The sequence below is a fragment of the Opisthocomus hoazin genome, chromosome 1 (assembly GCF_030867145.1).
Source record: "Opisthocomus hoazin isolate bOpiHoa1 chromosome 1, bOpiHoa1.hap1, whole genome shotgun sequence".
NCBI classification, from domain to species: Eukaryota; Metazoa; Chordata; class Aves; order Opisthocomiformes; family Opisthocomidae; genus Opisthocomus; species Opisthocomus hoazin.
The window spans coordinates 36,510,314-36,525,348 of record NC_134414.1 but is presented as its reverse complement, the minus strand read 5'-3'; the positions used below and the strand labels follow the sequence as shown (position 1 = coordinate 36,525,348).

The window sequence follows — 15,035 nt, the reverse complement described above, 5'->3', positions numbered from 1 at the left end:
GGACGGTTTGAGTCAGACGCCGGCTCAGCACGCTGACTCCTGGAACAGATCCCCAGGTACCACAGTCAACCACAACAAGTTTCTGCTCCAGACTGGGCAGCTCTTTCGGGTTTCTTTTTTGTTTAAGAAACATATTCACCAAAAATATGCTCTTGCTCATATGGAATTTTTTTTTGGACGTTAAACAAGCCAACGGCAACAACGCAAGAGTCATCATTGTTGGACTGGTCAACCTCCTCTCCCTTTTTAAACAAGCCAGGCGTTTCCAGCTCACAGCCCTGCCGACTCCGCACCCCCATCCCAGTGGCACCACGAAGGAGAGGCTCAGTGTCCAGCAAAAACCAGCCAGGTCAAAAGCAAATAGCAACGGAAAGACCCCCACCAAAAAACAAAAAAATGTCACTCTCTAGGTATGCCATTTCCTACTTTCACTTTACTATTTCTCCCTGTTGGGTTTTTTTTTTTCCATATCATTTCATGGCATTTCATTAGTGCTGCATATTATATAAGGGTATCTTACTATTTTTTTTATTCTGTTTCATTTTAAAACTATTAAAACCATCTGCCACTTAGTAAACACTAACATATTTTCTTTTCTAGATCAAAGTGTCTCCTGTCTGTGTTGTAATGGAAGTTTGACATTACTTTTTTTTTAACAAGACAGGCAGGAGACACTTTGATCAGGTGCCAAACTGTTTCATTACAACAAACAGGCAACACTCTGAGCTAGAAATGATAAGATGTTATGTGCGTGATGATTTCACGACATGTCAGCCATAATGTCAAAAAACCCACCCTACGTAACAAACGACATTCAAAATACCAGTGTGAAATTCCAGATTTTTTTTAAAATGAACAATTTATGAATCGAAAGCATTCCTTTAATATTTTTCTCTACCAAACTGTGACCTTCTTGTAGTGTTTTTAAATATTTTTTTGTAATCCTTTTCATTTCAACAAATCGGAATCTTCTGTCAAAAACACTCCATTGAAAAAAATTCTGATGGAGTCGACTTGAAAATCTTTTCTTAAAAGCCTTTTTTATGTACAAAAGATTATTGTCCCTGCCAGAGAACAAAAGAATCACCTGCTGGCTTTATTGTCATTCCTAAATAAATTAATTGCTGGAGGATTATTTCATCCATGTTTCTCAAACGCGCCGCTCCCACCAGCCCCCCGTACACGTGTTTGCCTTTTATCCCGGGATGCAGGATGCCTCCATGGACAGCCCCCAGCTTTCCAACAACACAAATACTGTGGTGGTTACACGCTGGGGAAAAAAAACACCCAACACATGCACGTTGTCATTTCTGTCTTAATTTGCATGCTGAAGAGGAGAAGGGCTCTGCCATCGTCATCTAGGCCAAGCGCCCAGGCACTGGAGAGGAGCTGGGCATGAGTGTGGACGTGTGGTCCCTGCACACGGGAGCTGCAGGTGGAGCAGAGGAAGGCAACCAGCCCCTTTTCCTCCCCCTAAAAGCGAGTCTGCTCTTGCTTCATCGAGAAATGCCATTCTAGCTTTCCAGGTGGACAACCACAGCCAAGAACAGGTTAGCTGTCTCCAACGGGCACGGCAGCTGGAGGGGGTGTCCGCAGCCCAGAATAACTGGTAGCCGAAGGGCAGCATCATGCCTGAGGGGAGCCTGTCTCATCAGCAGGGAAAGGTGGGCGATCCTCATTTGAAACTTGCAATTCACCTCATCCTAAAAGAGGTGAGAAACTTCAGGGGCCTGAAATTTGGTTCTCTACAAACGATTATAAAGGAATCAAGGGTGACTCTGTTGTAGAAACCAGACAAAAGCTGCATCAAAGAAAAGTCTGATTGACTAATAGCGAAAAAGACATCACAAAAACTGGAAGACGTTGACAAGAGGGGTTGTGGGATCTTTGTCCTTGGAGGTTTCCAAAACTCAGCTGGACACAGCCCTGAGTGACCTGCTCTACTGCCAAAGTTAGCCCCGCTCTGAGCGGCCAGTTGCATCAGATGACCTCCATAAGTCCCTTGAAGGTTCAGCCATTCCACATCCATTTTATGACATCCCTGCAATTATGTGGGATGAATCCCAGCTCAGACATAACAAGTCTCAGGTTTTCCCAAACCTGGTTTCGTGTCCTTACCCCCAGCCTGCCGCATCACTGACATTTGCTGCATTGGTGGTGGTGCAGATCACCATCTCCCATGCCCGGGATGTGCCATCTGAGGCACAGCACTCAACCCTTCCAAGGGAAAGTCCTCGGCTTCCCAGATAGCTTCATTTCATAACACTCTTCTGAACCTGTCTGGGGTTGAAGGACTTGTATCACACCGCCCAAGGTCAGGAGGAGACCCCAGGCAGCGCAGGTCTGTGGGCTTTTTGGCACGAGGAACTGTCTGTAGTGATAGAACCACACGCTGGTGCAGCGTCAACACACGGACCATGTCCAAGCGCAGCCCAGACCGCCGCACACCAGGGTTTTGTGTCAGCATGCACAGTACAAACTTCACGTTTGGGTCTGCTTTCCTCTCCCAACGCTTCGGGTCGGTGAGTGTCACTGTCCTGAGAATGACTTTCCAGCATCTGCGGAGCAAAGGCTGCTTGAGACACAATTGAGCCTTAGCTCATCTTCTCCCCTTTTAAGCACAGGCTGTTTAGAAACACCAGCTGTAGGATTGTGTACGTGTATCGTTTCAACCCAGCGGTAAGTATTTTAAGGTGTAATAAATCATTATTGGGAAAAAAAGTCAGAAATCCAAAGCCTGGGAGGCTAGAGGTGGGGGTTGGGTGTTGCAAACCAGCCAACAGGAATACGAGCTTTGTTCCCTAGGGCTCCCCCAAAATTCACAGCTTTCATGCTTTTCTTCCTGAAAGACTGCATTCACGGTGCGTCAGCACAAAGTTGGTTTATCCTGGAGAGCCGAGAATTCGGTATTTTCTCCCCTGTAACAAGAGGACCTGTTTTCCACACGTTGTTTACTGCTTATTATTATTACTGGTTGGCTGTTAGCACCTCTTCCCCTTTCTCGCCCTCTCCGGGCAAAAATCAAAGCTTTTCCTACCACCTGCAATGCTTTAGCACCCCATGGAGTCAGCAATTAGCTCATGTTGTTCCTCCACGCCCCATGTTGTGGACAACCCAGCCAACCACACAGCCCAGCATGCCCGAGGGCTCCCCTCCTCACTAAGAGAGGGAAACCAACGGGAAGCAACAACCACAACTCCCAAAGAACCCATCTCTTCCCAAATGAAAATATTATGGAGCTGTGGCCTAGATACAACAGTAGTTTGCCAACAAGACAGAAACGTCTCCAAAAATCTCCCCTCTAGTCTGACGTGAGGACCACCTGGTGCCCAGAAGCAGATGAATGCCACGTGGCACCACGAGCCTGTCCCGCTGTGGGAGGCTCCATCAGCCATGCCTGTTCACCTCAGGGAAGGAGGACTTTGATTTGGGCTAGCAAAGTTGGTAGGGGTGATGCACACCAAGATAAATGCGGTTCACGGGCAGAGACCCCTGGAGAAGTGCAGCAGAGCCTTCAATCGCAGCATTTGACAGCTCACTTGGCTGTGCTTGGCAGCTCCTGCCATGTCATTACTCCCTGTGGCACGGGCAGTAAATACTCACCCTTCACCAGCCAGCAGAATTCCAAGATCACTGAGGTACCATGCTGAGGTGCACCACACACTGATAGTCCAGGTCCCAAATGTGTCATTCGCCCCATTAGTTCCTAAACACGTTTTTGGAAGATGCTCATGCCTCTCCCAGCACCCAAGACGTCTCCAGAAGGACTGATCTATTAACCTGCCGCCCCTCTTCAAAGTGCCTTGCCCCCATTAAGTAAATGGTGCAGGGAACCCTTCATATTTACCTGCTCCAGAGAAGCCCTTCGGTTTAACCTTGCCAGGAGCGGCAACGTACTGTATGTTCCATCCCTCTGTTTGCATGGGTGGAGGAAACAGGCCGCCTGCACAACCATCTTCCAGGCGGAGCGGCCCCAGACGTGCCCAGACCTCGGGCAGCAGTTGCCAGACTTCACGCAGCACGTGGGAAACGCCTTACGTGTCATCCTAGGGCCGCGGTGTTTGGCTTCATTCTTTTGGCTGACAGCAGAATACAGCTGTCAAAGGAACTGCGCCCTCGGAAACCTCCCTGTCCACACGTTTTAGGCCAGGTGAGAGAAACTAAATCTCCTAGCTGGCTCAGGATAGACAGACAGCTTCATGGCTGCTGGGGGAGGAAAGGGTCAGACTTCTACTTTTCCAAAGGACAGCGCTCTCCTCCTTTGCCACGCTCCTGATGGAGTTCTGCAAAGGCGACAGCGCACGCAGGGGACTGGAGACAGGCTCGTTACTGCAGCAGGTTATTATTGTTGGAAATGGCCCTTGCTGTTTTTCAGTCGAGTCGATTTAGCCAGCAGCTTCTGGAGAACAAAGAAGTCCATGCTTTCTCTTGACCCTTCACTGCAAAACGCAACCTGAGCTTTAGGAAACTTGGTGTCGGAGGGTTCCCATTTCTTGGACGTGCCCTCGCTGTCAGGGCCGCTGTGAGAAAGCTCCGAGGGCTGCAGGGTGGCCGTCCCACCAGGCACTGAAGGGCATGGTTTGCCAGAGCCCCTTCTCCAAGGAAGCCATCTACTACGGAGCAGGTGGTGCTACAGAGCGCCCAGGTTGTAGATGCTACAGTTAAAGCACTCCAGAGAGGTTTTTTGGGGTGAATGAACGAACACCATTGCTTCTGAAGCAAAAGCAAAGTCTAATTTTGAGTGGCTCAGATCCTCTACACGACCCCAGCTTGAATGCTGCTTCTCCTCACCGGTTTGCACGGCGACAAGCGAGCGGCCGTTTGCCTTCTCCGTCTTTGCAAACAAGGTCGCAACCTTTATTCCTGCCTTGAGGAACAGATTGAATTGCTTTTGATGATCCAGAACAGTGTAATGATTTATTCCCTCTTCAAAAGCAATTAGTATGTCAGCTTGCTTATTTGCATATGAGTCACTGGACAAAACACTGTGTGTACAAAAATGCTCCCTAAAAAAGAAACCGATAAAAGTTATTTAAGATTAAAGATCCAACATATGCTTAAACATCATGAAACTGTCACGCTTCAAGAATAAAATATTTCAGCCCCACTTTGTGAAGCATGAAGATTGATCCTGTTTCTCTGTTTAACCCCAAACCCTTCACTAACGTGCGGCAGGATCAGGGCACCGTAACACCAAAGGCAGCTTGTGCTCCCGTCAGAGCCCAAGAACAAGGCACAGCAGCCTTGCTCCAACACAATTTCAGAGCTGTCAAAGCATTCAAAAACGCCCTAAATCAGGGTCGAATGTGTCACGCAATCTTAAGAAATAATTTTGGAATATTTTTTCTGTTACTTCTTTTCTGATTTATGGCTCTATGTATTACAGCTTATTGATATTTTCAGCTCTTTTCGTCAGAAATTGAAGGCTAGAAGCTGACTCACTCTTAATAGGAGGTACGAGTCTCATAGGAGCAGCACGATTTCAAACGCTCAGACTTTCATGGGAACATCAAATCTATCTGTCGTTATCATAAGGCCATCAGAAATTAGCAATGCTGAAGGTGTATCCTGAGTGTGTTTCTAACACAGATCACAGCTGACAGATATAGATAGAGATATATGTGTCTGTATGTCTGTACTGACTTAGCCAAACAGCCTCACTGGCAAACTTTGGAGTCGAGCATAGCTAGAAATGGAGTTTTGTGAAAATTGAGACCAAAAGTAAATGTTGTTCTTTTCCCTCCTTTCAGAAAGAGAAAGGAAAAAGGTGTCTGAGTTTTCATAGGCAACATGTCAAAAGGGTGGAAGCGCTTTGATTTAAACCTTCCTTTAGCTGGTTTGCCCTCAGCCCTGCCAGGATGACATCCTCGTCAGAGAAAGGGAAAGTAAAAGTTTGCACAGGAATGAAAGTGAGCCATTTAACGATGCTTTGTCTAATGATTCACCCACAAAAACAAATAAAATCAATGCTAATAAGGGATGTTTTCAACTACATCAGCAGCAAAAGGAAGGCTAGGGACAACGTGGGGCCGCTGCTGAATGAGGAGGGTGTCCTGGTGACGGAGGATGCGGAGAAGGCAGAGCTAATGAATGCCTTCTTTGCTTCAGTCTTCAGTGCTAAGACTGGCCCTCAGGAATCCCAGGCCCCGGAGGTAAGAGAAGAAGCCTACAGAGAGGACGACTTTCCCTTGGTCAAGGAGGACTGTGTGAGGGATCGCTTAAGCGATCTGGATGTCCACAAATCCATGGGCCCCGATGGAATGCACCCACGAGTGCTGAGGGAGCTGGCGGATGTCATTGCTGAGCCACTCTCCATCATCTTTGAGAGGTCCTGGAGGACTGGAGAGGTGCCCGAGGACTGGAGAAAGGCCAATGTCACTCCAATCTTCAAAAAGGGCAAGAAGGAGGACCCAGGGAACTACAGGCCGGTCAGCCTCACCTCCATCCCGGGAAAGGTGATGGAGCAGCTTATCCTGGAGGCCATCATCAAGCAAGTGGAAGAAAAGAAGGTTATCAGGAGTAGTCAGCATGGATTCACCAAGGGGAAATCATGCCTGACCAATCTGATAGCTTTCTACGATGACATGACTGGCTGGGTAGACAAAGGGAGAGCTGTGGATGTTGTCTACCTTGACTTCAGCAAGGCTTTCGACACAGTCTCCCATGATATCCTCCTAGGGAAGCTGAGGAAGTGTGGGCTGGATGAGTGGTCGGTGAAGTGGATAGAGAACTGGCTGAATGGCAGAACTCAGAGGGTTGTCATCAGCGGCGCTGAGTCTAGTTGGAGGCTGGTGACAAGTGGTGTCCCTCAGGGGTCAGTACTGGGCCCAGTCTTGTTTAACTTCTTCATCAACGACCTGGATGAAGAGTTAGAATGTACCCTCAGCAAGTTTGCTGACGACACCAAACTGGGAGGTGTGGTAGATACACCGGAAGGCTGTGCTGCCATTCAGCGTGACCTGGATAGGCTGGAGAGCTGGGCAGAGAGGAACCTGATGAGGTTCAACAAGGGCAAGTGCAGGGTCCTGCACCTGGGGAGGAACAACCTCATGCACCAGTACAGGCTTGGGGTGGACCTGCTGGAGAGCAGCTCTGCGGAGAGGGACCTGGGTGTCCTGGTGGACGACAGGTTAACTATGAGCCAGCAGTGTGCCCTGGCTGCCAAGAAGGCCAATGGGATCCTGGGGTGCATCAAGAAGAGTGTGGCCAGCAGGACAAGGGAGGTTCTCCTTCCCCTCTACACTACCCTGGTGAGGCCTCATCTAGAGTACTGTGTCCAGTTCTGGGCTCCCCAGTTCAAGAAGGATGAAGAGCTACTGGAGAGAGTCCAGCGGAGGGCTACAAGGATGGTGAGGGGACTGGAGCATCTCCACTACGAGGAGAGGTTGAGGGAACTGGGCTTGTTCAGCCTGAAGAAGAGAAGGCTGCGAGGGGACCTTATAAATGCCTACAAATATCTGAAGGGTGGGTGTCAGGAGGATGGGGCCAAGCTCTTTTCAGTGGTGCCCAGTGACAGGACAAGGGGTAATGGGCACAAACTGAGGCACAGGAAGTTCCGTCTGAACATGAGGAGGAACTTCTTCTCTCTGAGGGTGACGGAGCACTGGAACAGGCTGCCCAGGGAGGTTGTGGAGTCTCCTTCTCTGGAGATATTCAAGACCCGCCTGGACAAGGTCCTGTGCAGCCTGCTGTAGGTGACCCTGCTTCGGCGGGGGGGTTGGACTAGATGACCCACAGAGGTCCCTTCCAACCCCTACTATTCTGTGATTCTGTGATTCTGTGATTCTGTGATGCCAATACCCAAAGTCCTCTCCTTTTCTGAAAGCAGAGGATTACTTCTTTTAAGTAATGGAGCGGGCAGGTGAGTGTGGCAAAGGTAAGGAGACAAGGCAGAATCACAGAATCATTAAGGTTGGAAAAGACCTCTAAGATCATCAAGTCCAACTGACACCCCAACACCACCACACCTGCTAAACCATGTCCCGAAGTGCCACATCTACACGTTTTTTAAACACCTCCAGGGATGGTGACTCCACCACTTCCCTGGGCAGCCTGTTCCAATGCCTGACCACTCTTTCAGTAAAGAAATTTTTCCTAATATCCAATCTAAGCCTGCCCTGACACGACTTGAGGCCATTGCCTCTCATCCTATCGCTAGTTACTTGGGAGAAGAGACCAACACCTGCCTCACTACAACCTCCTTTCAGGTAGCTGTAGCGAGCAATAACGTGACTCCTCAGGTCTGCAGAGAACACTGCTTTAGCTGTGTGAACCTACCTGAAACGACAAGGAAGAGGACTTGCAGAGGAGCTGACGACACCAAGTGCCAGGCAACACCCGCAGAGCAGAAAACTCCACGTCTGAAGCGATGCCCGTGGGCTGACAGCATGGACCGGGGCCAGCGCCGGCTCCAGGGGTGCTGCTACACCAGGGAGCAAGCCTGAGCCCCAAGGAGTGAGACTGGAACGGGACAACTTGCAGAGCAAGTGCAAGAGTGGAAATCAATTTAAGTGCATGCCTGGAGGACACGTCCAACGGCAATTCTAAAATGTGGGTGTCCAGCCGCAGCCTACGGTTTGGAAAATCCTTAAGTTGTTGGCTGCGGGAAGGTGAGATGATGATCGGGGACATGGAGGGCTCCACGCCTTCCCTCGTGTGTCAGCTGCAGATGGAGGTGTGGGGCTGGGCCAGTCCTCACTGGCAGCCCAGGCAAGGGTGTTACGGATGGACAATGCACCGAATTGCTCAATTTATACGGAGCAGAAAGCATCGCTTTAAACGCAGCAACACCAGGATGACAGCACTTGCACGGAAGAGAATAGCTGGAATAGCCACTGCCCAAGCACAGCCGTGTCCACACTGGGAGGTCCCGCGACCCCAGCAAGGGGCTTGCTCTCTAACAGAAACCCCCACCTTTGAGAACATCAACACATTTTTTGGGCAGCACTTCAGCAACGGGTTTGAAGGGACGAGTCAGCAGGCGGTGCAGTATTTTAATTCCAGGCACTTCATTAAGGGGTGCTTTTTCCACTCATGCCCCAGGTGCTGCCGCACGCACTCAGTCGGGCAGGAGCTGCAGCAGCGACGAGCTGCCAGGCTGTGCTGGACTGGGGGTAAGGTTTTCATGACCAGAGCCACCAAAAACCACCATGTGCAAAATTGCCCTCGCCTTCTGCAGGGTGTTTTTTGTTTATTTTCATCTGGGCTGCTTATTTTTTTCTTTTACATTGCTTATTCTTCTTGATTAATTCAAATGCCTACCTTAAATTTATCTTGAGAAATGCAAAGGAGTCCAACCCTCCTGTAAACTGCAGGCTGCAGACATGAGAGCTTTCTCCTCTCTAAACTACTAATAACCAATATCTGTATTTTCACATCCCTGAAAGGAAACTTTTTTAAAGAAAGGAGCGTTTGCTACTGAAGCAGCGTGGTGAAATGCAAAGAGTGTTGTGGCATGGGTTGATTTTACCTCTGGGCTGACTGCGAGCAGCCACACTGAGAGGAAGTAAGAGTGCCATGGAAAACCAGTGTTTTTCCCTGGGCTACGGGGTGCAGAGGTTCAGCCCCCTCCTTCCCCCACATGCCTAGACTTCCCTTCTCCTGTAAGATTTCAGTTTATTTATCAAAAACGTATTATGAACTTCAATATTGGGAGGGAGGGGGGGAAAAAAGAGGCTCAGTCTCCAAGCCTTTTCAAATTTCCCTTGTTCTGCCCGTGGTTCATCACAGCAACTTGGCCCCAGTATCTGCTCCCAGACCTTGCTGGCTACCAAAGCCACCAAAGCAGCCCAGGGCTGGAGTAAAATCACTGCCCAGCTCTAATATTTCCAGTACCGATACCGGCATCCAACAGGTCACACCATAATACAGCCTCTCCCGCTGCCTCCCTCTATCCTTAATCTACCTGAGCATCCCCAGCCCTGACTGACTTCTGTCCTATCGTTGGCTGAAGCTGCTTCAGGTTTATCCACGTGCCCTAGCAATACAGCTACTGCTGTTCCTTAGAAAGCCCAAGTGCATTTATGGCACTTAAGTAGTAAATAGGAGTAATTGCCTCCTGAGCAAACAAGCTGTCCTGGCTCAGATCCTCTACACGAACCCATTAAACGGGGAGCTGCTGTTCATTAAGAGCATGACTGAACTTGATCCACCACCGTTGCTCACTGGATTGGAAGTTAAAGCTGATGGAGAGGGGGAGAAGGGCTAGGGGACTTTTCCCTGCACCGCCTACAAGTACTTACACTTCCACCCTCTTCTCACCTCACCCTGACAGACCTGAAGCACTTCTACTGTCACCTTTGGGGTGGGTCCCTTGGGAATGGTAGGTGGAGAAACCCCATGGCTGCAGGGCGCTTACCAGGGCTTTCCTAAACCCTACCCTCAGTGGGTACGGACAGCTACAGCACCCCAGCCCATCAGGGCTATACTCCCTCGCGTTGCCCTGATCCCCAACTCGCTTTTCTCCCACCCCAGGTAAGCACTAAACCTGCTCCTCTGTCAACTGGAGGCCGCTGCTCCCTGAAGGCAGGAGAGCTTGCAGCGAGCTGCGAGCCACATCCACTCCCCACGCTCACCTTCACTTCTCTTCGGGCTTGGGGTTTTTGTGAGCTGCATCTTCTCCAAGCAAGCCCACACAAACCTCCATTCTGGCTGCTTTCACTTGTGATTTTGCGAGCCTGTATAGTCAGTTCTTAGAAAGGCTTCAAGCAAGATCACTACAGCACTTTGTAACATCCTTCTGGAGCGTTTGTAAACGAGGTTGTGGTACAGATCAGGGACATCACCTGGAAGTCACCTTTATCTCTAGGCTCATGGAAGTGTTTCCAAAGAGCTGTTCCTCACAGCGTCTCGGTGGTCTGGCCTGCCCAGAAGGTATTTGGACCTTGTCTTGGTCACCTCATATGGTCGCTGCAAGCAAGAATGGTGGCCCTGGAGGTGGCTGGCACCAGGGGACAGCCATTTACAGCACTGGAGACTGCAAAGCCTGTGAAAATAAAGAAGTCAGACTTCTTTTAGCATGGATGTTGCCATCAATTTATCACGCTTTCATGCCCATGCAAAAGGTGCAATAATTTACCCCAGGAGCACCTTGGGAGCCTCTTCATTCTACCTCCTGAAGCAGAAGGATGCTGCTCTGCACCAACTGCTCTCCATAAGTTATAAAGCAGATATGATGGCTCTGGAGCAGACCTGAGTTTCTAGCTTCTCTCCTGCTTTGCAAAGAAGAACCAAGCTCCCACCAGTGTCCTATGCATTTCAAGCCCCCATAAGCTGTCTCCCCTCAAGCAGCGGCAGGATGCAGAAGCGCTGGAGCAGAGCCCCGCAGCCCCGGCCAGCCCACGGCGCGGAGGGCACTCTGTCCTGGCAGCGGCCAGTTTCACAGAGATCGCGAGTTTAAGCACACATCTAATTGAATTGCAGATGTCTCCTCTGATGGCTATCTGGTAGCAGAGCTTTGATTAAAGCAGCAGCGGAGAGGCAGAGCAGGCTGGTTCTCCGTAATGAAACTAACGGAAGGAAGAACGGCCATTTACTGCAGCCTCCACGGGGAGCGGAACGCAGGCAGACGCTTTAAACAAGATTTTGGGGGGAGATCTGAGAGCTCAGCACAGATACCCAGCTCCCAGAGATCTTGAGCGTACATTGGACCGGACAGCAGCTGACAGTAATTTAAATAATCCACAAATAAATTCATCTGCCTCCCTTGCCATGCTCCCTGATGAATAACAGATCCGCTTTCCTTTCTGAAGGCCATAGAGGTTTGTTCCTCTTGACTTTGTTTTTTAAAAGCCTACAAAATTTTATTCTCTGTGCTTTCAGTACTTCCAAGCAAGTAGCCCTGAGCTCACGCTTGCCAAATCTCAACTTGTCGATGTTTTACGGTGCCTTCAGAGCTCCAAAGAGGGAGAACCGAGTCCTCAGTCCACCCAAACTAGAAGACTGTGGAGTGTTATGACCTTTCATTTTTTCTTCGCCCGTAGCCACTTTCTCATGACGGCTTGAACCGCATCCAGCGTGCATTACCACATACGCACCACTGAAAAGCCACCCCCACCCAACGCAGCTGAAGAATCAAAGTTAAGCTTCCAGATGACCTAAGAACCTGGCTTAGCTCAGGAACGACGTTTTTTTTTGAGAACTGTTTTCCCTTTCCTCAGCTACCCGAATTCCCGTCGTGCTACACTTCGGGGGCCTCTTGGCCATGTCCTACCCAACCTCGCTTGCCTCTTGGCCCAGCGCAACTCTCCCCGGGGGCATCACGATGAACATCCACCACCTGGGGCTTAGTTTCAAGGAAAGTCATGGCAGTTTTGCTCGTTTTCCCTTTTGCACTGCTGGCCTTTCCCGATGTATTTACAATGTAAGGAAGTTAGTTTATTCACGGTTTGGCTTTTAACTTCATTGTTGAGCTTGGCCCCGCTCCTGCTGGAAATTGGACCCCGATTCAGGAGGGCAGTTGCCAGTGTCTGCTGGAAACTCCTTGCCATGGGATTTTCAAGCACTCTGTTTGTTGGCCTGGCTTGGCACACGCTGAACGCAGTCGGAAAAGCCTGCTTACTCACCGCAGGAAAAGCATCGGGCCAGCGGCAGGTGTTTTTCAGAGTATCCTCAAACAGGCATTTCAAGCACCAAAGCTCCTTCCAGACTTCCCAGGAGCTCCCTCCAGCAACCACCCTCCATTTCATTTCACGCATCTGAAGTTACACCGACCAGCAACGGTTGGAATCGGGCTAATTTCCAGCTTAGGCAAAGCCTTGGATTCATAACTTGCTTCAGGTTCACTCCAGCGGCAAACTCTCCAGAAAGTTACAACGCATAATCCCAAAGAGAGAGGAGAAAAGCAAGAAATAACGCAACGCCTGTGAAGATGTGAACTGTTACGTACTCGAGCTGCGGTGATGGGTTGAGGGTTGGACTTGATGATCTTGGAGGTCTTTTCCAACCTTAATGATTCTATGATTCCAAGATGCTTAATGAGCGGTTTTGCGAACGGCACGTATTAAGCTACACAAGTCCGCCTTCAGTCAGCGAGCTCGAGTACTGCTATTCCACCCTACGAGGAATAAATAATAATTAAAATTCTTTGTATTGAGATTAACACATTCACTGTAGCTACAGAAATCAAGGGCGGTTAATTCCCCAATAGCCTCTCTGGGTTCTTTCTCCAGTTGAAAGACGGGAAAGCTGCCTCCCAGGCATTGATTTATTCCGTAAGAATTAGGGAGAGGCATCGCCACGGCACAGCATTTACTCCACTGCTGCTGGGAGGTTTTGTCTGGGTGTTGCTCTCCAGACAGTTTTCAGGCATGTTATTGAAGCGGATTTCTCTTCCCCAAGTATTTACAGAGCCCTCACAATTTGGACAATCTGGACTTGCCTTAGAATTATTCACCAAAAATCACCGGTTTAAAAAAAAAAAAGCCACAAGAGGAAAAAAACCAGCAACTTGGTCTCTGTGATAATTTGCTTAGATCAGTTTATCATCTTGCTGTTAAAAATAAAGCAAGCGTGCAGCTAAATGTCAACAAGAAGTTAAATGACAAACAGCTTTAATACAGCCTGAAGAATTACTGAGTTGTAGATATGCAGAGAACAAAAAAGCCTGACATACAAAAGAGATTTCATTTGATTTGATTCTCACTGTGGATGAAAACCTGAGCATTTCAGAGTTTGCACGAGGAAAAACTCTGGCAGAAAATGACAGCACTTTTGACTACTGATAACATTTGACTTAAAGTGCTCTGAAAAACGATTTGTTCTAGAACAAAAGCAAAAATCAAAACAATTCATTCCAGAAGTATTACACCACCACCGACTGAAACGGCTACTCTTTGTTTGGGTCTCAAGTGCAATTTTAGTCAATTTGACTCAGTTTCATGGAGACAGGCTTCAGCTTCAACAGAGCTATTACTCTAATAATAATATTTATTATAAATTATATATAATTTATACTTCTATGTAATATATATTATATATAAATATACAATAATCTCAGCAATAAAACATCACTCTGTCTAACTTTCGCAAGTACACAGTAAACAGCTCCAAAAATCAGCTCCATAGTTTTAAAGCTACTCAGAACTTAAGACTAAATGATCAGATTTGCCAACATTGAAGCACAACGTACTAAAAATACCGATGTATTGCCTCACCGAAAGCCTTCAGAGTTCCAGATACTGAATCAAAGAACAGTTAAAAAAAAATAACATCTTGGATTTAGAATATGCCCAAGCTGTTCTTAAACAAAGTAAAAGAAATAAATCCAGAGGTTAATTTCCTTTTAACATAAAAAACAATTTTTTGCAAATTTTGGTCAGTGAAGCGGGTGAAAAAGCCTATCTGCATGCTAAGATTGACTTTTTTATACACTCAGTGTTATGGCCTGGAAGTACTAAAGAGACATTCAGAATATAAAGGCAACTGGAGACAATTAAGCCATTTAAAAAGCACCAAAATTAGCATTCCTTTTGTCAGATCCAGATAATTCAAGTGCTGTTCTGCCACAAAGGCTATCATCAATTTCTAATTTTAGCTTAATCCATCCAAAAAAAAAAAAAAAAAAAAAAAGTATCTCGCATTTCTCTCTGGCGTTTCCTCATTAAGAACAGTCTTAAATTACGTCTTGAAATCTCGAGAACACAAACTACAAATTAAAGTTCACACTCCCACAGCCACACACTCACGCACGCGCTTGGCTACGCTAACCCCAATCACAGTAACGCAACTACTCGCGCTCCGATACAGCCAAACAGTGCCTGACCTGCTGCTGTGTGAGGAGAACCCAAAGGTAAGAACTCAGCCGAAGTCACACACACAGGAGAGGAAAAAAAAAAAAAAAAAAGTATCTGTCCTGCCTTTGAACCCTCAGCCTTCTCTCTTCCTCTGCTGCACCTGACTCTTCACAGTAACATGCAGTTCCACAAGAATGGTATCTCCCGGTTTTCATTGTAGGAAGTAAGCAGTCTTCTAAGATCCTATAAAAAAAACTTTGTAATTAACCCTTACATTTCCAACCAAATTAATTCCTTGGATTC

General features: G+C 48.0%; 1 long non-coding RNA gene across 2 annotated transcripts; it reads right to left on the bottom strand.

The window, feature by feature from the left end:
• Window positions 1–329: 329 nt before the first annotated feature.
• LOC142362564 (uncharacterized) lies at window positions 330–13,046 on the bottom strand. 2 transcript variants are annotated; one of them, XR_012765158.1, is made up of 3 exons: window positions 12,564–13,046; window positions 10,575–10,984; window positions 330–5,006 (listed from the first exon to the last, which is right to left on the bottom strand). It is a non-coding gene; the product is annotated as an uncharacterized LOC142362564 (long non-coding RNA). The 2 variants fall into 2 exon arrangements; XR_012765162.1 differs by having other exon boundaries at window positions 12,887–13,046.
• Between the last annotated feature and the right edge of the window lie 1,989 nt (window positions 13,047–15,035).